The sequence below is a fragment of the Neophocaena asiaeorientalis genome, unplaced genomic scaffold, assembly GCF_003031525.2.
Source record: "Neophocaena asiaeorientalis asiaeorientalis breed wild unplaced genomic scaffold, Neophocaena_asiaeorientalis_V1.1 scaffold264, whole genome shotgun sequence".
In the NCBI taxonomy this organism is placed as follows: domain Eukaryota; kingdom Metazoa; phylum Chordata; class Mammalia; order Artiodactyla; family Phocoenidae; genus Neophocaena; species Neophocaena asiaeorientalis.
The window spans coordinates 4,603,599-4,624,778 of record NW_020185332.1 but is presented as its reverse complement, the minus strand read 5'-3'; the positions used below and the strand labels follow the sequence as shown (position 1 = coordinate 4,624,778).

Here is a 21,180-nt window from a genome sequence, read left to right as displayed (position 1 = left end):
AAAAAAAGCAACCAAAAAAATCCTGGGGAGGAAAATACAGAACAGATGGTGATGTTTATTACTTCATTAACCTTTGCATATGTGAGAAGTGCTTGCGAAATTTCTGGGAACCGGGCATTGCCAGGAGAAAAAAATATATATATAAGCTAATTGCTAGTACTAACAGCATCAATAAACCTAACCACACCTGAGGTGCTAAGCGAGCTGGAAGTAGAAAACCCAGCTATCACATACTTGTAAACCTGTCACTTGTGGTAACCAGAGCTTAAAAAAGAAGGTGGGGGAAGGCGAAAGCTTTTCAGAGAGCAGCTCCTGTTACTGCTTCTTAGCAGTGAAACTCTTGATTGTAATAACTGTGAAATGATTCTTCTTTCAAAGCAGGGGTAAAAATTTAAGGAAGAAGTAGGGAAGGCTTTAGGCGGGCATGATGAGGGTGAAAGAGACTGAAGAAGGCTGAGATCATAAATCAGGGGAGATGATTCCTCTTCTGGTTCTGCTCCAGCTGGATGTGTGAGTCCTCTGGGCCCAGGCCCCCTAATACACGTAAATGGAGCATTGGACCAGAGCAGTGGTCTCTAAATGGACTTTTTAGCTGCTGAATCTTTTCTTCAAATACAATCTTATGCAGAAACCTAACATCAATGCTAATTTTAAAGATGAAGTTGCTCTGGTTGATGAAGAAGTGATGGACCCAGAAACCCATTCATTCATGCAGACACTAATTCAACAGATATTTTTTGAAATCCTATTATGTGTCAGGCAGCGTTCTAGCTGCCTGGAAAACATCAGTGAGCAAAGCAGATAAATATCCCTGCCCTTATGAAACTTACTTTTTAACAAGGGGAGTAGATTGTTTAGACAAGAAACAGAGTAAATCAACATATAGTAAATATGTATGGTATGTTAGAAGGTGATAAATATAACAGGAAACAGAAAAGTATACCAGAGGAAGGGGAATCCAGAGCGCCCAGCTGATATGGGGAAAACTGCAATAGAGGAGGTAGTCAGGGAAATTCTCATAGAGAAAGTGAGGTTTGAACAAAGATTTGAGAAGGGAGCGAGGAAACCACCAAGCAGGTGTCTGGGAGAAGAGCATCCAGGAGAGAGAGGGGCCTGAGCAAAGGCCCTGCATGGAAGCACACCTGCACAGTGGAGCAGCAACAAAGATGTCATGGTGGCAGGAGGGCAGTGAGTGATGAGCAGAGGAGCAGGAGAAGAGATTGGAGAGATAAAGGGGACTAGAGTGTGAAAGGCCTTGAAGAGTCTGGCCAGGAATCTGGCTTTTACGCTGAGTGAAATGGGGAACCACAGCAGGGTTTTGAGCTGAGGAATTGCCTAATGTGCCCTCTGTTTTAACAGGCTCACTGTAGCTGTTGCGTTGAAAATAAGCTAGATGGCAATGAGGATGAAAGCAAAGAGACTAATTCAGGGCAGAAATGAGGTGGCCCAGATCAGGGCGGTAGCATTGGAGATGGTGAGAAATATGTCCGGGGTCTGGACATAGTTTCAAGGCCCCACCCCTCAGCCTCCTACTCACTCCCATAGCTGCTTCTGGGGTCCTCCTGGAATCCCTTGGACTTCTAGAGCACAGTTTGCAAATCCATGGGCATCTTGACCTGCCAGCTTCCCTACTGGCCCTGGTTCCTATCTCCAATAGAGCCAGAGCACTAATCACGAATGTTCAAAGTGCTGCCCAGGGAATGGTATGATCTGCTGGACCTAACTTTTTTTCTAGCCCAAACATTTAAATTTTGGGTAGTGAGAAATATTTTGGCTTATAAGTCATCACCGGAGTCTACCTCAAGCCTCCACACCAGCCGTTCTGGCTTGGAGGACAGCCTCGTGTGCCTCACTGCAGGCAAGAATTCCAATGAGGGCCTCAAATGTGCAGTAGGCCCTCATGTACATGTTCCATCCTTCCTCCTCCTGTGAATGACAGAAAGGGACCAGCATGCACTCAAGACCCAGATCCCTCCGCAGACGGCCTCTGGGCTTTCTGCACTGTCATATTGGTAATAACTCCATGTATTACATACAGAAAGTTCTCAAAGGAAATAGGTTGTGTTGATTCAAATCCGTACCAGTAGCTCCATATAAAAACAACATTATAAGCAGCAAAACTGCAGAGTCATAAAGGAGGATGGAGTTTTGGTTTCTGTCCACTTTAGTCGAACCTTATAAGCTGCTTGTGAATTGATCTGAGGGGCACATAGGGCCCACCTGGCTAAATTATTTATCCCATAGGCTTCTATTATTTCTACAATTATCCAAATTTAAGCCAGGATGACAGAATTTATCTCCAATATCAAATGTGATCAATTAGTCAAGGTTATCTGGAGCAATGTGTTCAGAAGGATAGTGAAGCCACATCCAGGTTCAACAACAAGAAATAAAAAAGAACTGTAATTGATTAATAGTGTCTGCCATGGACGTGGTAAGAAGGTACCGTTACATATTTTATTCCTATTTTAAGCCTTTCTCTTATGTTCAAAAGCCCTATATTTAGAAGGTACCATTTAATGTAGAAATGGACAGAAAATAATTACTAGTAATGAAACCTGTTGAACATCCATTCACATGTTATGTATGTTTTGAGGCGTAAACTCCATTTCTTAAGCATGTATCTGAATCCTTAAATTGGATGTAGCCTGGCCCAAATCTGCTTGATTAGGAAATAATTGTTGAACGCAAATCTGATAACATTCAACCCAGCTGTTTTGTCTATTGCCTTTTGGCATCATATCTTTCACGGAAGTTACTTTTTGAGCACCCAGTGTTTTCAAGGCACGATTTAGGTACTTTCCATATATTATCTCAAATTCTCACCACAATCCAGCAAAGTAGATGTGACTTATGTCTGTTTTACAGAGAAGACTCTGGATTGTCACATAGGTACAGGTGGCAGATAAAGGTTCTGAACCCACCTCCAATGCTTTGCTCTTTCTTTTCAAATTTGAAATTGGCGCTATGAGCTCATGCACATAATTTGCAGAGGTAAATTATCTACTAATGGATGTCTCCAGCTGACAAAATGACGAAGTTGTTCATCTCAAAGATGACTCTAGTAGCATAAGCCTGATGATCTTTGTGATTTCACTAAGTAAAGCCCCAAGGGCTATTAACACTGATTCAATAAATGCTGAAGCCCTTACCCAATCATTTGTTTGCATCCCTCAATAAAATGGAAATGTCAGCTGGATGTGACGCACCTCATTCTGCTAGTGATATTTTGAAAGAGATGACTGTTTTCTCAGAGCTCATATTTCCTCTCCGGTCCCCTCCCTTCCCCACTCCTCCCCAAGCCACCACCTGTTAGATGGTTGCTGGGAAGAAGGTCAGGTTTCCAGATGCTGAGCCAGGACTGGGAAATTTCCCAGAAAGTGTGCCTGATATTCATGTCTACAGTTCTGATTTTATAGGGCAGAAACATTTAATTGCAATTTTCCACTGTCACAGATAATATGAATTTAGGGCAAAAAAAGCAAAATTCCAAATGGGTACTTTTGCCTTATACATCTTTAATAAAGCTTGTGAGAGGGGTCACCAAGTCAAAACGTGGCAGGCTTCACCCACAAGCATTTAACCATAAATGCCTACTATGTGCTCTTCCTCACACACTGTGTGATGTAGTCATCAGCCTTTTTAGAGGTTGCAAGGGGGACAAAGGACCCAGGATTCACAGACCTTAAACTCTACCCAGAGAGGCAACATGGACACCGAAAACATTTGGAGAACATCAGGTTGATAACAACTAACACTGTACAGTAAGGGACAGATCCTGCTCTAAATGCCTTACATATATTAACATGTTAATACACGCAACAACATCAAGAGCTAGGTAGTATTTTTTATCCCCATTTTACAAACAAGGAAACTGAGGCTGAGGTCACACTGCTAGCAGAGGTCAAGCTAGAATTTGAACCCAGACTCTTAACCACACTCTGTGTTGCCTCTTATGTTGCCTGCTTGGTGAAGTGGCCAGAAGGGTAAATAAAGCTGAGACAATGGGGAATTTAATGTAGCCTGTGTAATGCAGGAGGGCTTCAAGGAGGAGGCATGAATTCCTATGTCTGCATCTCTCATACTGGAATCCTGGAAACCTGACTGAGGCTCTGGGGTGCAACTTCCTAACTTCGAATGTCAGCTCTACCTCTTACTAGCTTTGTGACCTTGGACACATTTCTTAACTTCTCTGTGTCTGTCTCCTCAACTATAAACTGGGGGTAGTATTTCTATTAGGCTTTACAAATTCTGGAGTGGTTGTAAGAACAAAATGTGACACTGGGAGTAAAGGGCTTAGCGTAGCTTTAAACATCATACAAGCTTAGTGAGTATTCACTGTTATTGCTATTACTATTATTGTTTACAGTTAGGTACAGGGTTCAGATAACTTTTGCCTTATGCTGGCAAGAAGGGTGCACAGGGTATTGTCAAGCAGGATGGGAACTTGGATCTTCAAAAGATATTTGGCCACAGCAACCACAGTCTGTGGTTCTCTCTGTCTCTCTCTCCATCTCCAACTCTCCTACTGTGATCAGGTTTCTTCCACGGAGTGGAGAAAATGATGGGTGGAGGCCATGGATGCCAACATTTTCAGCATATATTCAACTAGCCTAATGACCCCAGAGGAAAGAAGAGCAACACGATCCCCAAGGAAGCCTCTGATTGGCTCGGCATAGTCATGGGACCCTCCCTGGGCCAATCACCATGGCCAAGGAAGGGTACCACTGTTGGCAGTAGAACCAAGAACCTCACGGAGTAGTGGAGGGGCAGTTCCTCCAAGGAAGGGGGTGTTATCTCAGGAGAGAGAGCACAGGGATGCGAAGCAAAAACAACAGATGTTAGTCCTCCAACACCCACCCCTAGTACCTAAAAATAGGCTTACTTTGCCACACATGGGAACATAACTTTATTAATAACCAAATATCATTATTTGTGGTGAAGGAAAAATTACTACGTTTGTCAACTTGGAAGCTTGAAACCAACAGCGGCAAAAAGTAAAGAAGATATTCTGTCAATACAAAACAAACTTTAAAATGTGAATCAGATCATTGATAATTTTATAACTTCCTTTTTTCAGCTGCCTAGCTTTTAATTCTAAGTTGAGGTAACTTGTTAAATTTTCTTGTCCTCCAGAGTTCCTTAAAGAGTTTTTATTTGGGAAGAAAGAAACTATTCTGCTAGCAATGCAAGTTGTCAAAAATAAAACTTGCAAAGAATATGCTTCAAAAAACCTTGCCCTCGTTTCATGGTAGGTAATGCTATCGTAGCACGTTTACAGAAAATTTCAATTTCTCTTTTTGATGATCTTGGGTAAATGATAATGATGTACAGGTTATTTGAAATATATCTCTTATACCTTTTGTCGAATTTGTATTGCTTGATTCAATACGTTTTTCTTGAAGTTATACTATGTTGTTTTCACCAATGTAAATGACATCATTTGGAGTCTGGAATGTGAACAAGTCAGTACTGTGCTAACCCCTTGAACTCTTATGACTTTCTGAGTGGTCCTTTGACTTTATTAGTGCACTTGAATCATGAGAACAGTACTGAAGTGCTTCTGAAGGAAAATATGATTGTTGTATTTATGTCAAAGAACTAATTAAAGCCACAGTTTTTTTTTCTTAGTTTCTGAGAAGGTCACATCCTATGTGCATTGTCAGCTGAAAAATAAAAGCAGCTCACCAGGAAATCACTAGAAAAAAAATGCTCAGTTGTCACTCTGAAAAGTGATATATCTTTCAACTGGCCTCAAGATAAAATTGAGTCTCTTTCAAGGCAAGCGTTTACACTTTCCAGCAAGATTCTGATTCCAAAGCAGTCATGTTTATGTAGGAGAAAAATCATGTAAGCCCCAATTATTCAAGGGTCTCAGGTGCGTGCATCTTTCTCCAAAGCCTCATATTTCACATGATTACTATGATATTGGTAGGAGACCAGTTGAATCCCTATTGGAAAACCATATGCAATAAAGTTAAGTAAATTATCTACAACAAGTTGCTAATCCAAAAGCAGCAGACAGGGAAATATACAGCACACTTTCTTTTCACAAACTTAAATTATGAGTGTCTCAAGGGGCCATGTCCTAATCCCTTTTATATTTCCCTCCTTACACATAGTAGGTGATTAAGAGTTGTTTGCTGATTTATTTATCTGGCTGTGCCGGGTCTTCACTGCAGCACTCAGGATCTACTTTCCCGACCAGGGATCAGACCTGGGCCCCCTGCATTGGGAGCGTGTAGTCTTAACCACTGGACCACCAGGGAAGTCCCGGCATTTGCTGATTTAATTCAGAGTCAGAATGATTACAATCAGCAGTGACCAGGAGGTAGCTATGGCCTGAATCATCCAGACCAAAAAGTCCAGGACTGCCTCTAGGTTTGAGCCTATTGTGTACTGGGGGTGGGGGAGGGGAACATTCACATTGTAGACAGTACAGATCTGTGGATTTATTATGACAAAAATCAGCGTGTTACGGCATTTTCCTACAGAAGTGTCTAGGGGGTGCCTATTAGTAATTTACAGGAAGGCACCATCATCTCCATCGTATGGGTTAGCAAGGCCCTGGACAGAGGAATTGATGGATGGGCATTCAACCTTGAAGAGATCTTGAATCTGTAAATCACTGCAAGTGGGAGGAACAGCAAGAGGAATCCTGCTGAATAAGCAGTTGTTACACTTGCGGTGAAAAGTTTAGGAGTCAATCAATATGCATCCTCTCGTGGGGTACGTGATAGAAACCTGTGTTCCTCCCTCTCCCTGGCTCACATCCCAGTCAGTGGACTCTGTGTCACTTGCCTCTAGAAGGAGGGGGTAGGTGAGAGAGTGGGATTTTAATGACGCTCAGAACCACAGCAGCTGGGTCACGGTCCAGGAAAGCCACATCAGCTGGGCAGGCGCTGGTTAACAGCCTTCAGCTCAGGCCCTGAGGTCGCACCCACATCAGAGTGGGGAGGGAAGAAGGGCTCTTGACAGAACAGCTGGGGAACAGGCAGATTAGATCATTTCATGGCTTAAAGCAGTGGTTCTTAATGGGGTGATATATCTCAGGGGGCATTTTGGTAATTTGAAGAAGGGCTTTTGGTCAGCACGATGATTATAGGAACACTGTCCACATGTGGTGGATAAACTGGGGATACTAAATGACCTGCAATTTGACAGTCCCAGACAACGAAGAATTTTCCCAAGTCTGGCATGACGTTTGAATGTTCCACTAGGTATTCACATACTGGAAAAACCTCTTTATCATTATACAAGCCTAGAACCTACCTCTGTTTTTACATATAACATGAAGTAGGTTTTTTGTTTGTTTGTTTTTTATCCTTTTTCTTTTCCCATTTAGGTTTTTACATAATGCTGAGCAGAGTTCCCTGTGCTACACACAGTAGTTCCTTGTTGGTTATCCATTTTAAATACAGCAGTGTGTACATGTCAATCCCCAACTGCCTAACTAACCCTCCCTCCACCCTTCCCTCTGGTAGCCATAAGTTCCTCCTCTAAGTCTGTGAGTCTGTTTCTGTTTTGTAAATAAGTTCATTTGTATCATTTCTTTTTAGATTCCGCATATAAGCGATATCAGACAATATTTCTCTTTCTCTGTCTGACTTACTTCACTCAGTATGACAAACTCTAGGTCCATCCAACATGAAGTAGGTTTTGCTTTGTTTTAATAGAAACACTGATTTTTTCCAAGAGTACAACTACCATGCAAATCAGTACTTTGTTTTGCTTGGAAATATATCAAAAGTTGTTCATCACTGTGGAGAATCACTCTACTTGCTGGCTTTGTACTGCACACACCTGTGTTAGTTTGTACTTAAAACTGTATCATGTAAAAATGTAACAGAAGACATTTGAGACTCCCTTTTGCAGAATTTAGTAGATTCTTAAGCAGATTTAGATCAAAATATTATTAAAATATGGATATATATTAAATGCATAAACATCATGGAATTTCCTTAATAAAAGTTTTTCTTAATATTTACAATTTTACTATCACTTATTTATAATTTTTTAGAACAATGATAAGAAACCTAGTATTGCAATTATACATTTAGGGTTGCCTGGGTTCTTTTCCATCTTACTCTACAAGGACCTTCAATGTCTACCCTTGAATGACTGTTCTTCTTCCAGTCTATCTTTTACCCTCCAACACTATTGAAGTATATCGTCCCCAAAGTTGTTCTCATGTACTAGAGATGGAATTTATAAAAACAAACAAACAAAAAAAAAAACAACTCACCATGTGGCAGGATTTCAAAATAGGAAGGTTTCCATAAAACTCTGTCCCTCCTCAGTTCATCTCATAACAAAAGCAACAATTGATGCTACGTTTATGAATAAGTCCCAGCTTATTAGGGAGATGGTGTCACACTTCCTCATTTTCTCCACTATACTAGTATGTAGTTTATCTTGGCATGTTATCCCTACTTCAGTGAAGGTTACCTCCTGCTTTCTCTTATCACAGACAAATGACTCTGGTCTGCTACTGTGTATCCTCACACTAGTTCCTGCTTCAGCGTCCTGCCCAGCTACTATTGCTCTTTCATTCTCCCTTATATCTTGTATATTGGGTGTTATCTTATCTGTTTCCTTCTCTTAAAGCCGGACTCATTTATCAAGCATAGGTGCAACCATCTGACCAATTCACTATGTCTTTTAGTGAAAGTGTTCCTTACCATTTCAATGTTGAAATAAATTTTATCATTATTACATTTATTTCTCCATTATAGTTGTGGTATTATATTACTTTTTTAAAGTTATAACTATAGGTAGGTCTTATTATTTATGAATTTTATTTCAGGACCTATTTAAAAGAGTTTTTAATTTTTTTTAATTTTTGGCGGTGTTGGGTCTTCATTGCTGCGCATGGGCTTTCTCTAGTTGCAGTGAGCGGGGGCTACTCTTAGTTGCGGTGCACGGGCTTCTCATTGCGGTGGCTTCTCTTGTTGTGGAGCATGGGTTCTAGGCGCGCGGGCTCAGTAGTTGTGGCTCGTGGGCTCTAGAGCGCAGGCTCATTAGTTGTGGCGCACGGGCTTAGTTGCTCCGCGGCATGTGGGATCCTCCCAGACCAGGGATCGAACCTGTGTCAAGGTATCTCTTTGCATGTGTTGATAAGCATTGGAAGAAGAAGATCTGGTAGGGAGAGGAAGAGAGGTTAGGACTAGAGATGACAGTTTATCAACCCTCTAAATTTAAGGATGTCTGAGCCAGGGACCAGGGATACTACTAGGATTTTCCATGACTTAGTACTACTTTCTCAGTAAACAGAGCTGTGACTCGGCCCTGGATGATTACATGTGACAAATTCCTTCAAGCTGACAATACAGAGGACACTTTCTGTGGTTTCAGAGTTGATGCAGAGTGTCTTCTATTTTTATCTTCCTTAGATCATCTGAGTCAATTTCTAGGAAGCGTAGGCAGCTGGACACCCATTCTTTTTTTTTTTGCGGTACGCAGGCGTTTCACTGTTGTGGCCTCTCCCGTTGCGGAGCACAGGCTCCGGACACACAGGCTTAGCGGCCATGGCTCACGGGCCCAGCCACTCCGCGGCATGTGGGATCTTCCCGGACCAGGGCACGAACCCGTGTCCCCTGCATCAGCAGGTGGACTCTCAACCACTGCGCCAGCAGGGAAGCCCCTGGACATCCATTCTTTTGCCTCTCTCTTTCCCAGTATTCTCCCAACAGATCCAGATTTTGTGTGTGCAGGGTGAATTCCCAAACAACTGCATCCAAAGAGTTTCAGATCTCTTCCAAACCCAAATTAACAGATTTTTAGAGCACTTTAACTATTCTTTTATTATTTTTTCATTAAAATGCTATGCATAAGCAAAAGGAGGTAAGTCCTAAAGTGAGATATTTGCAAGTGGTGTGATGGTGGGCACAGCAATGAATAGCTTTAAACCTTAGATTCCTCAGTGCTAAAATAGGAATATTAAAGCTTACCTTGCAAATAAGTTATGGGAAGCAACTTATACAATGTCAGGGATGTAGTGGGTATCCAACAAATAGTAGATGTCATTACCAAAATGATCTGTGACAATATTTAATTTTCACTGAAAGATTTGTGGCACTAGATGAAAACGAATATTTGGTAAAACCATCTTAAAAACAGAAGAGTCCTGGGACTTCCCTGGTGGTCCAGTGGTTAAGACTCCACACTTCCACTGCAGTGGAGACGGGTTCAATCCCTGCTCAGGGAACTAGGATCCCGCATTGTCAAACCCAGTGGCTTTCAATTTTTTTTTTCTTATCATGACCCACAATAAATAATACATTTATATCATAATATATTTCATGCATGAAAACTAAACTAAATACTACATGGAACATTCCTACTCTTACTACATGTGAAGGGTGCTGATGTTTTCTATTCTGCATTCTTTTTAAAAAAATGTGTTTAGAAGGAAGTCTGCCTAATTCATTGACGTCAGAGGAAGTCAAGCAGCCACGGACAACTCAAAAGGAAGTTATTGCTCGCCAGAGGCTTAACATGAATGTAAACCCCAACCTTAGCTACATTCACTGGGTTTTACTACCAGAATAAAAGTTCTAAATCATACTTTACAACTGCTTGTCATGTAACATTTGGGCAAGCTTGGAGGAGTCCCATTGACAGGGACTTGTCTCTGGCTGAGTCATTAAACATGGCATATGTCCCAACATCTCTATTTGCATCCACCAGGAGAGTGTTAGTGATTTTTCTGTTTTAAGCAGTGAAGGATTTGCCTTTGCATTCAAGGTGATTTCTGAGCCCTCTAATTGCCAATAGGTTTGGTGCGATAAGTACGCACTTAGTGAAGTCACATTATAAAATGAGTTGCTCAAATATTTAATCAGCTGTGCACAAAGCCCAGCCACATGGTTCCTTCTGTATAGCATTCTATCCACTATGGCGAGGAGTTGCTATGGGTTACAGCTCTCCTGTCAAACATGAAAAAGCTGGATTTGGGAGGTGAGTTCCAGCAATGGCTTCCTCTTATCTGAAGAAAGATTCGCAGGTAAGACTCTTGGGCCAAGAGTACAAAAGTCATGGATTCTTGTCACATATATCCTTAATAGTTTTCTGGGAATCATCAGTTTCTTCCTCAGCTTCATTCATTCAGAGGGAAGAGCATATATTCTGCACCAAGCATGTGCTGAGAGCTTACATAAAGGTTAAAATAATTTCTCCAAGGATATCTAGTCAGCCAGTGAAAGAACTGAGATTCTAAGTCTGTCTTGCTTATTTTGAGTCCCCATTATGTGGCCAGGCATTGTTGGGGAACATGCAATATAAAAAGAACTTTTGAAGGACCTTGAAAGTCTAGTGGAGGAGGAGGTAAGTCCATAAACACACTGACATAGCCTAAAAAAAGAGCTCTCATGAATGGAATGAGCAAAGTAGTGTGGGAGATCAAAAGGCTGAATGACTAATTCTGTCGTGAGTTTTTGTGCTCTCTCTCTTTCTCTTTCTCTCTTCCTCTCTGTCTCTCTCTATTTATATATAGGGATTCTGGATGTCATGGGAGGTTTGAGAAGCAAGATTAATAAAAATTACAAGCCAGGGCTTCCCTGGTGGCGCAGTGGTTAAGAGTCCGCCTGCCGATACAGGGGACACGGGTTCGTGCCCCAGTCCGGGAAGATCCCACGTGCCGCGGAGCGGCTGGGCCCGTGAGCCATGGCCGCTGAGCCTGCGCGTCCAGAGCCTGTGCTCCGCAACGGGAGAGGCCCGCGGGCCCCCAAAAAAAAAAAAAAAAAAAAAAAAAAGTGAAAAATTACAAGCCAGACTCCTACTGAATATGAACTTTATTTTTTAGTAATGAAATCCTAGTGTTTCCGAGCCTTGCCTTATAAGAAGGGCCCTCCCAACTCAAACATTCTACGTATTAAATGTGACTCGAAATAGATGGGTCACTGGGTTAAGGTTTATGAACCTTTTTTGCTATAAAGAGACTGGCTTGTCTTGCCCTTGGCTGGGCTCATTCTTTACCCTTAAAGGTCAAGAAGCTGGATGTCTTCCCCTTTTTAAGAGAATCAAATTCAGTTTTTTATTCACACAGTGCTGCAATCCCTTGGACACTTTTAATACTTTATCAGACCTCACACCTACATCTCTTTCCCAAAAGTTTCAACAAAAGACTAATTGAATATCATGAATTCTGACTGAGTCTCATGCCCATCCCAGAGCCAAAGGTGGTGGCCAGGAGGTCTTGGATATGGGACAGGTGCTCCAACCCTGAATTTTGGAGGTAGGTCCCATTCCACTATACAGACTAATAAAGGGAGAAGAGAGGAAAGACCAAAAATACTGTCACTAGACATAGGGTGAATAGATGTTGGGCTACCCTAAAATAACTGCCATGAGTATAGAAGAACCTACCCAGGAATTGTAGAAATCTTGGGGAGGGCATTATATTTTTTAACAAAGCCTGGAATAGGAAATTGAGCTAAGTCTTATAGAGATCTTAAGAGGCAGGGAAGTATCATCTAATACGTAGTTTGCATCGGGGAAAAGAATGAGATAAGAGTAGATCTACCATGAAGCTAATGAAACTTAAACTTTCATATCTGACAGCAATCCTAAAAATGTTATAGGACACTATCATTAATGAACCATGACGCTGAAACAAACTTTTCTAAGCCATCAGTAATAAAATATTTAAATCATCCATACTAAAGGAAAGACTTTCTTTCCTCACTATAAAAAAATTACACTATTACATTATTGTAATATAAAGAGGTGATCAAGTAGTATGTAGGCTAAAACACGGGGAAAGTACTATCAAGTTGTGTCAGATGTTGATTAAATAAAATGTGCTGTTTACCCGGATTTTGTGATGTTTGTGGTATTTGTCAGGTCTTTCCAGTTTGTAATTTGTGATGACTTCTTTTCTCATTCTAATTAAATGTTCACATTAGTACTTATGTATTTGTAATTATTGTTCATTTTCCTAAAGAGAGCACCAAAATCGTGTAAGCTACAGATCCCACAGGACCTGCATCTATTCCTGGATTCTTCCTTCGGCAGGGCCCAGAGGGTGGCTCAGAGCTACAAGCTCACTTCCAGGTGTCTCAGCAATTTCTGGCCAGACATCCTCACACCACAAACCCAAGGAGGAGAAAGTGTCTGTGGCCCTGCATTCCCAGCTTAATTCCCAAGGTCACTCTTCTTGGACAAGTGTAATTGCCCTCCCTCCCCTTGAACCAACCATCATATGGGGAAGGGATACGTTGACTGGTTTAAGCCAATCACAGCCCATTCCTGGGTTGGGGGTGAAGTCAATCCCACCCAAACCACACAAATAAGAATAGAGACAGAGGGGTAATTTTCCAAAGAAACTAGGTGTCCTGGTACCAGGGAGGAAGGGACTAAATGCTGGACAGAAAGCAATAAGTATCCCAGAGCTGGGACTTTCCGTGGGAGTGAAATTTAAGAGGGCACCAAAAATTCAGCATAAAAAATTTTTTTATGCCTTTTTTTTTTTTTTTTTTTTTTTGCGGTAGGCGGGCCTCTCACTGTTGTGGCCTCTCCCGTTGCAGAGCACAGGCTCTGGACGCGCAGGCTCAGCGGTCATGGCTCACGGGCCCAGCCGCTCCGCGGCATGAGGGGTCTTCCCAGACGGGGGCACGAACCCGTGTCCCTTACATTGGAATGCAGACTCTCAACCACTGTGCCACCAAGGAAGCCCTAATGCACTGTTTTTAAAAACTGAACTAGCAAACTGCAGCCTGAAAGCTGGTTGCCTTTTTCTAAAAAAGTATGGAACTGTTCACAAATTTGTGTGTCATCCTTGCACAGGGGCCAGGCTAACCTTCTCTGTATTGTTTCAATCTGAGTATATGTGCTGCCAAAGTGAGCACCTGGCTGCCTGTTTTTATTACAGTGGCTGGGCTACCTCCTTTGGGAGTTAGGTTCTACCTCACGACTGTCTGCAAAATCGCTGATGTTCAAGAAGAAACTGTCTGGTCCCTGAGGCTTCTTGGAACCCAGGAATTGTGAGATGCTCTTTTCCTATGACAACTCTAAATTGGCCTCCTGATTCAGAGAGGTGTGGGAAAGCAGAGGATGCCCCATTTCCCTAACAATTAAGATCAAACTCCATATTAACAGCACAAGCCATTCACTAGATTTTGAAGAAAGAATGCTGGGAGGCCTTGGATTCAAGCTAAGCCTCTGCCTAATATCTCTAGCCCTTCACTCAGGCTCCTCCACCCCAAGCTGACGAGGGCAGGCTCAGCCAGCTTGCTGGCAATACGACGTGGAATCTGCTGGGGACAAATGGAGGAAGAGGCAGACCCTATCCACTTTGCTGCCAGACCAAGGCAGGCCTTGCTATTCTGTGTGGGCATGTTATGGCTTCAGTTACTGAGCCAGGCTTTATCCTCCATGACAGCTCATAAAAAATCAACACAGTCTTCAATGCTATCAGAAGCCTGTGCCTAGAAACAGCTAGTGTTGATGAAAGGGAGAAAGGCATCCTTCCTTCTAATCGCATGTGTGACTAGAAAGCCAGTATTTCATTAACAGGACCACAGGTAACCAGTAGAAGTGACAAGTAACCACAGGGAAGCCAAACATGTCACTTTAAATAACAATCTCTATTTACTTCTAAGAAACACATTCCTGGAAACATCAATAAGAGCCATTTGTCAGCTCTGTGACCCTGGTGTGTCAACTGGACACTTAACATTTGGGTGCTCGGTCTCTCCAGGTGTGAGGTGAGGGCCAGGACTTGAGTGATCATCTCTGAGGTCCTTTCCAGCTCTGGCATGCTACAGTTCTACCAGATGGGGGGTCATTTCCCTTCCCTCCCTTCCCAAGCAGTGGTAGGCAGCCCCATAACAGCTGTGGCGCCAGAGGACCAGGGCAGGAAACATGGGCAGGGCATAAAACCTGTATATACTGGCAAGTAGGACTGATGTGCAAAATAAATTTGCACTGTCACCTACTATTAGAACTTAGTTTAAAATAATCTCAGGGGGACTTCTCTGGTGGTGCAGTGGATAATACTCCACGTTCCCAATGCAGGGGGCCCAGGTTCGATCCCTGGTCAGGGAACTAGATTCCACATGCATATGCCGCGACTAAGAATTCACATGCCACAACTAAGGAAACCATGTGCTGCAACTAAGGAGCTGGTGAGCTGCAACTAAGACCCGGTGCAACCAAATAAATAAATAATAAAAAGTATAAAATAAAATAGGAATGTATTACATTCCCAAATAATTTTTTCTCTACACACTTGTGATAGTTTGGGTCCTCTGAGAAGCAGATGCCAAGAGGGAAGGGAAACACCTGTGAGGGAAAAGGAGCAGGGGGAACTGGGGGAGGTGGAGAGAACCTCCAGGACCCAATGCAGGTCTGTCAGCTGGGAAGGGAGAGGGGGACACAGGAAGGCTGGGGAGGAAGGGTCTCAAACCTACAGCACCATTCTAAGAATGTTTCAGATAGACTGAAATCATTTTCCTAGGGCTGCCTGAACAAAACACCGTGGACTGGGTGGCTTAAAGAATGGAAATTTTCCCACAGTTCTGGAGGCTACAAGTCTGAGATTGAGGTGTTGGCAGGATTGGTTTTATTCCGAGGGCTTTCTTCTTGGCTTGTAGATGGCTGTCCTCTCCCTGTGTCTGCACTTCATCTTCCCTCTGTATAGTCCTGTACCCTAATCTCCTCTTCTGATAAGAACACCAGTCATATTGGGTTAGGGCCCACCATCATGATCTCATTTTAATTTAATTACCTCTTAACAAGTCACATTCTGAGGTACTGGGGTTAGGACTTCAACACATGAATTTGGGGGGACATAATTCACTCTGTAACAGACAGGTAGGGTGTCCTCAAGCCAAAGTTGCCCATTAGAGGAGCCATGCGTCTCACAGCCACGGGATTCCATGAATATCACCGCCATGTTCTGTCCTTGGCTGGAAGCAGCCCACAGGAAGCTTGGCCTTGTGCAAACGCCATGGTGGATTCAAAGAGGCTGCAGCTGGGGCCGTCAGTTAAATATCCCCCTGCTGGCAGGAGATCTGTGGCGCATTTCCATGGTCACCACGACCTTCAATCTTCATTTACTAAATTGCTCAAGAAAAATAAATTGACCACCTATTAGGTACTAGGTGAGTGAGTCTCAACCCTGATTACATGACAACAAAATTAGCAGTGGAGATTTTGTTTTCCAGTGCATTTTTCTGGGCCCCATCTCTGCAGGGGGTCACTGAGCTTGAGAGCTGGTGTGCCAGGGGCTTGGGTGGGGAGGGTGGTGAATAGGACAGCCTTTGCCCACTAGGAGCTCCGGGCCAGTGGATGAAAGTGACATCTTTAAAAGCTTCGTGCACAGAATAGCAGCCACATTACCATGCCCTGGTTAAATCAGTAACTAGAATCAGCTGGACGCAAGAAAGACTTGTTATGACTTATCAATCAGTAACAAATATAAAGTCCCACGAGGATAAGTTCAGAGACTCACACTCATCCTGCTTTCTCCCTCAGTTCTCCTTTGCCGGGAGCTTAATCTATACTTCTTCCAGCCGAAACCAGGAGAAATGACTCAACTCAGATTGCCGTGTGATTCCCTGCAAAGGCGAAACCCCAGTACCAACATGTTCATTCCTACAGTGCGTCCCCAGCTGCCCTCCAGCTTCATCTGGTGGCTACCATCTTGGCCGTGTTCACAAATCTCCAATGTCGTGGAGGCACATTCCCCTCCTATTTACAGCAAAGGGAAGAAAGGCTACAGGCTCTAGCCTCTGCCCTGACGTGGAATGTGAAGGAAACACCAGGCTTTGCAGTCCCATTTTGCCTTTTACCAGGCAGACCCCTTGGAGCCAATTATTTGCTCTCTCGACATCTCAATTTCCTCACCTGTAATTTGGAAGTCATAGTGACTACCTTGCAAAGTTGTTGTTGTGAGGGTTAAAGAGACCACACAGGTAAGAATGTCTCCTACCACAGTGAGTTCACAGTTGGTACTTTATGAATAATACTGAGCTCCCCACCCCAATCATCAGAAAATTATTTTCTCTAGAGTTAGAACAAAAATTCTCTGGTCAAAACCACTGGGGAAATCAGAAAAGTCCAGTTTCCACTGTCCTTGAAATTCTCCCTTTTTTACCCCATTTATATAGCTGGGAGATTCCACAGCAGCCAAAACCTACTCTCCGGGAAGGTCCTAATGTCGATCTTTTCAACCTCATGTGAATTTCTACTTCTCTGGACATTCCTTCCAGAAGCATGGCATGATAACTATTCAGCCTCATCACAGAAAAGAAAGGCTTTACCTCTTGGTAAAGAAAACCACATCAATAGCAAGGACCTTTCTGGCGGCCTCAGATCACACCAGATAGGTGTCCCCCTCATACAAGGGTGGCCGCGCAGCTGGAATGGCAGCAGAAATAGGAAGGGTCATCACCCCAGGGGACTGCAAACATTTCCAGTAGGAAACATCTCTCTTCTTTCAAACTAAATCTTACCCTAGATACTGATATTTGTGAAACAGAAATATATCCTATTTCATTAATATAAAAAATTTCAGTGAAAATGTATAACCTTTGCTCATTATAACCCAAAAATGTATGAACAGGAGACTGTGTTGAAATTAGGACATTAGATGACAGTTACATTTTCTATCATCTTCAGTAACTTGTTGTTTGGGTTGCTCAGTATCAAGGAAACCCTGCTGCACACTGTTAATGGTCCCAGGCTTTTAACAGCTCTTCTGGCAATCTTGGGAGATCCTTTGAGAAAACTGTCCCTAAAGCTTGAAGACATAAATACCTATATAGCAAAAAGCACCCAGAAAGCACAATCATTGCTTAAATTATCTATAACATAATATTTTCCCATTGCCACATGTTTGCAATTCACTAGTTATCCCACAAGTGAGAATTACTCTGTAATGATGCATCTGAGCTTGGCCCAACCTTGAATCCAGCATGGTCCATGGGGCTGTGCTAAGACACATGCATAGCCTTGACTTTCACACAAGACCAGTGAGGACTGGCTGGTCACTACACAATTCCAGGTCAGTACACATCGACAAGAGATTTAAATATATGCACAGCCGAGGGGACTTCCCTGGTGGAGCAGTGGTTAAGGATCCACCTGCCAATCCCTGGTCTGGGAAGATCCCACATGCCACAGAGCAACTAAGCCCATGCACCACAACTACTGAGCCTGCGCTCTAGAGTGCACGAGCTACAACTACTGAGCCTGCACACCACAGCTACTGAACCCCACGCGCCTAGAGCCCGTGTTCTGCAACAAGAGAAGCCACCGCAATGGGAAGCCCGTGTACCACAAGGAAGAGTAGCCCCCCTGCTAGCAGCAACTAGAGAAAGTCCGTGCGCAGCAACAAAGACCCAGCACAGCCAAAAAAAACCATATATATATATATATATATATATATATATATGCACAGCGCATACAGCTCAACATCAAAAATACAACCTGATTAAAAAATGGGCAGAAGAACTAAAGAGACATTTTTCCAAAGAAGACATACAGATGGGTCACAGCGGAGATGTTCCAACAAGATTTTTCCAAGGCCACAGAAGAAGTTCACATGGAACTATAAATTAATGCGCTCATACCTCCTATGGTTAAAATTACAATAAATCTGTTTGTTGTCTTTTATTACTGTTTAAAGGCACTTTCATTTTTTAATGAAATTTGACTCAAGAGTTTGCAGAGTCCCCAAAGCATATCTGCAGGACCCCAATCCCGGCCCAAGCTGAGCCCAATACAGTTGGAGGAACCAGGCCCAGAGAAGCGCAGGGTGTCGCCCGGCTCACACAGCCCATTAGTGGCACAACTACAACGAGAACCTGAAATTTCAGCCTCCTTGGTGGTCAGTGCTTTTAGCACGACACCAGAGTCCTGGGAGGCTCCCTGTGTCCCACAGTAAGGCCAGCGGTAGACAACAGCATGTAGCCAAGCGTGAAATCCTTTCCCACAGGGGAGAGAAAATTCTCGAAATGACCGGTGGCTTTTATGACTCAGCCTGTGCTGTGGAGTATGGAAAAAGCATGGTTTGTTTGGTTTGGTTTAGTTTTTTGTTTTGTTTTTTTTTTTTTTTTGTTTTTTTTTTTTTTTTTGCGGTACGCGGCCTCTCACTGCTGTGGCCTCTCCCGTTGCGGAGCGCAGGCTCCGGACGCGCAGGCCCAGCAGCCATAGCTCACAGGCCTAGCCGCTCCGCAGCATGTGGGATCTTCCCAGACTGGGGCACGAACCCGTGTCCCCTGCATCGGCAGGCGGACTCTCAACCACTGCGCCACCAGGGAAGCCCTGGTTTAGTTTTTGAGAAAGAGAGGGAGCCAAGCTACATCATGCCAAGGTGTGGTTGTGCTGGGTCTGCGCTGGGCCCCTCAGTAAATGTGGGGAGGGGATGCAACCACTGTGGACTGGAGCGGAAGGTGGAGGGTTGGGGGCCGGCTTTGAGTTTGGGCCAACAGAAGGGCAAGCCCAGGAGGCCTGGGGCAGCAATCTCTCCATCTGCCAGACAGTTGCAACAGCTATTCTAAGCACTGGCCTGAGGCCAGCCTTGATTGATTTCAGCAATAAAATAACATGTTCCAAAGCTCATCTGTTTTGGACCATAAATGACAAAGAGAGCTATTACAGAATGTCACATTTGTCCCTCTGTTTGGGACACATCTCTGTATTAATACTTGTTTGGCCTCTACAAGTGATTCATGTGGGGCAGCAGAATGACTAAGTCACTGTCAGAATAATTTACTCACATCTCTCTCATCATCATTGTACGTTCTCTCCTGGAGACAAACATTATTCATGTGTCTCTTTGACCATGTGAATATGAATGTCACCGATGGGCTCTGGTTTCTCTCGGCTGAGCTGAGACATGGTAAACATGAGAATAAAATGCAAAGCATTTCCAACGATGGTTATGAAGCCCTGTGGTTAAAGGGTCAACCTACATTTTCTAATCATGGAACAAAGGAACGATGACCAAACTTGGAATTAATAAAGATGTTCCACCTCTGTCCACACCTCAACGATTTCAAAGGCCTTTCTCGTGCTGCCTCAGCGAAGCCAATTCTCCCTCCTACCCACAGGCATCTTCTCGCTGCCCCAGGCTCAGGAAGCAACTGGGCACCTTCCACTTTGTTCAGACTCCCCTTCCTTCAGGCAAAAATAACAGAAACCCTCTCCAACTAGTTCAACAAAAACCAGGGACTGTGTTGGAAGGAAACTGGAGTTCTCTCGGGAAGCTGAGCTCATGAGAAGACAGGGCATACCTGGGGGAGCAAGATTTCCTTCTCTAAAGAGGTACATTTTCAACAATTTAAGGAGACATGTTGGTAGGAGGGTCACTGAGCTTGTGTTGGAAGGTTAGAGGAAAAAGTGTGATATCAAGAAAGAGTTTGACAAGAAGTACAACCCCACCTGGCACTGCATCATGGGGAGGTAGTTATGTGACACGTGAAATCAACACTTCATCTACTTCTACCTGTGCCACGTGGCCATTCTTCTGTTCAAATCTGGTTAAAAGCATGGACTGTGCCACACACCCAGTGATCCATCCAAACACAAGGACTGCAGCCTAAATTCCAAATACCAGACACTGAAATCTTCAGCTTTGCCTAAGACAACAGGTCAATCCTCGAACCTTTATTGTGGTTTGGTTTTGTTTTTTTTTAAATTTATTTGGCTGTATCGGGTCTTAGTTGCAGCACACGGGATCTTCGTTGAGGCATGTGGGATGTTTCGTTGTGGTGCACAGGCTTCTCTCTAGTTGTGGCGTGTGTGTTTTCTCTCTCTCGTTGTGGCGCACAGGCTCCAGGGCGTGTGGGCTCTGTAGTTTGCGGCACGTGGGCTCTCTAGTTGAGGTGTGCGGGCTCAGGAGTTATGGCGTGTGAGCTTAGTTGCCCCATGGCATGTGGGACCTTAGTTCCCTGACCAGCGATCGAACCTGTGTCCCCTGCATTGGAAGGCGGATTCTTTACCACTGGATCACCATGGAAGTCCCTATTCTGTTGCTTTGTACAGGGCACTCTCTGTGCTAATTTGCTGTGGTTATAAAGCAATTAACAAAACAGCTTACATTTGTATTTATTTTCTATTCTATACTTTTCTGACACACGTGTTTTTCTCTTCAAAACCCATTACTTAAAAGAAAAAAAAAATCTGTTGGAGAAGTTTGTGTTAAAAAAGACCAAAAAACAACACCAACAACAA

General features: G+C 43.4%; 1 non-coding gene across 1 annotated transcript; it reads right to left on the bottom strand.

The window, feature by feature from the left end:
* Positions 1-13,740: 13,740 nt before the first annotated feature.
* LOC112393193 (U6 spliceosomal RNA) lies at positions 13,741-13,847 on the bottom strand. The gene has a single exon (XR_003001858.1). It is a non-coding gene; the product is annotated as a U6 spliceosomal RNA (small nuclear RNA).
* Between the last annotated feature and the right edge of the window lie 7,333 nt (positions 13,848-21,180).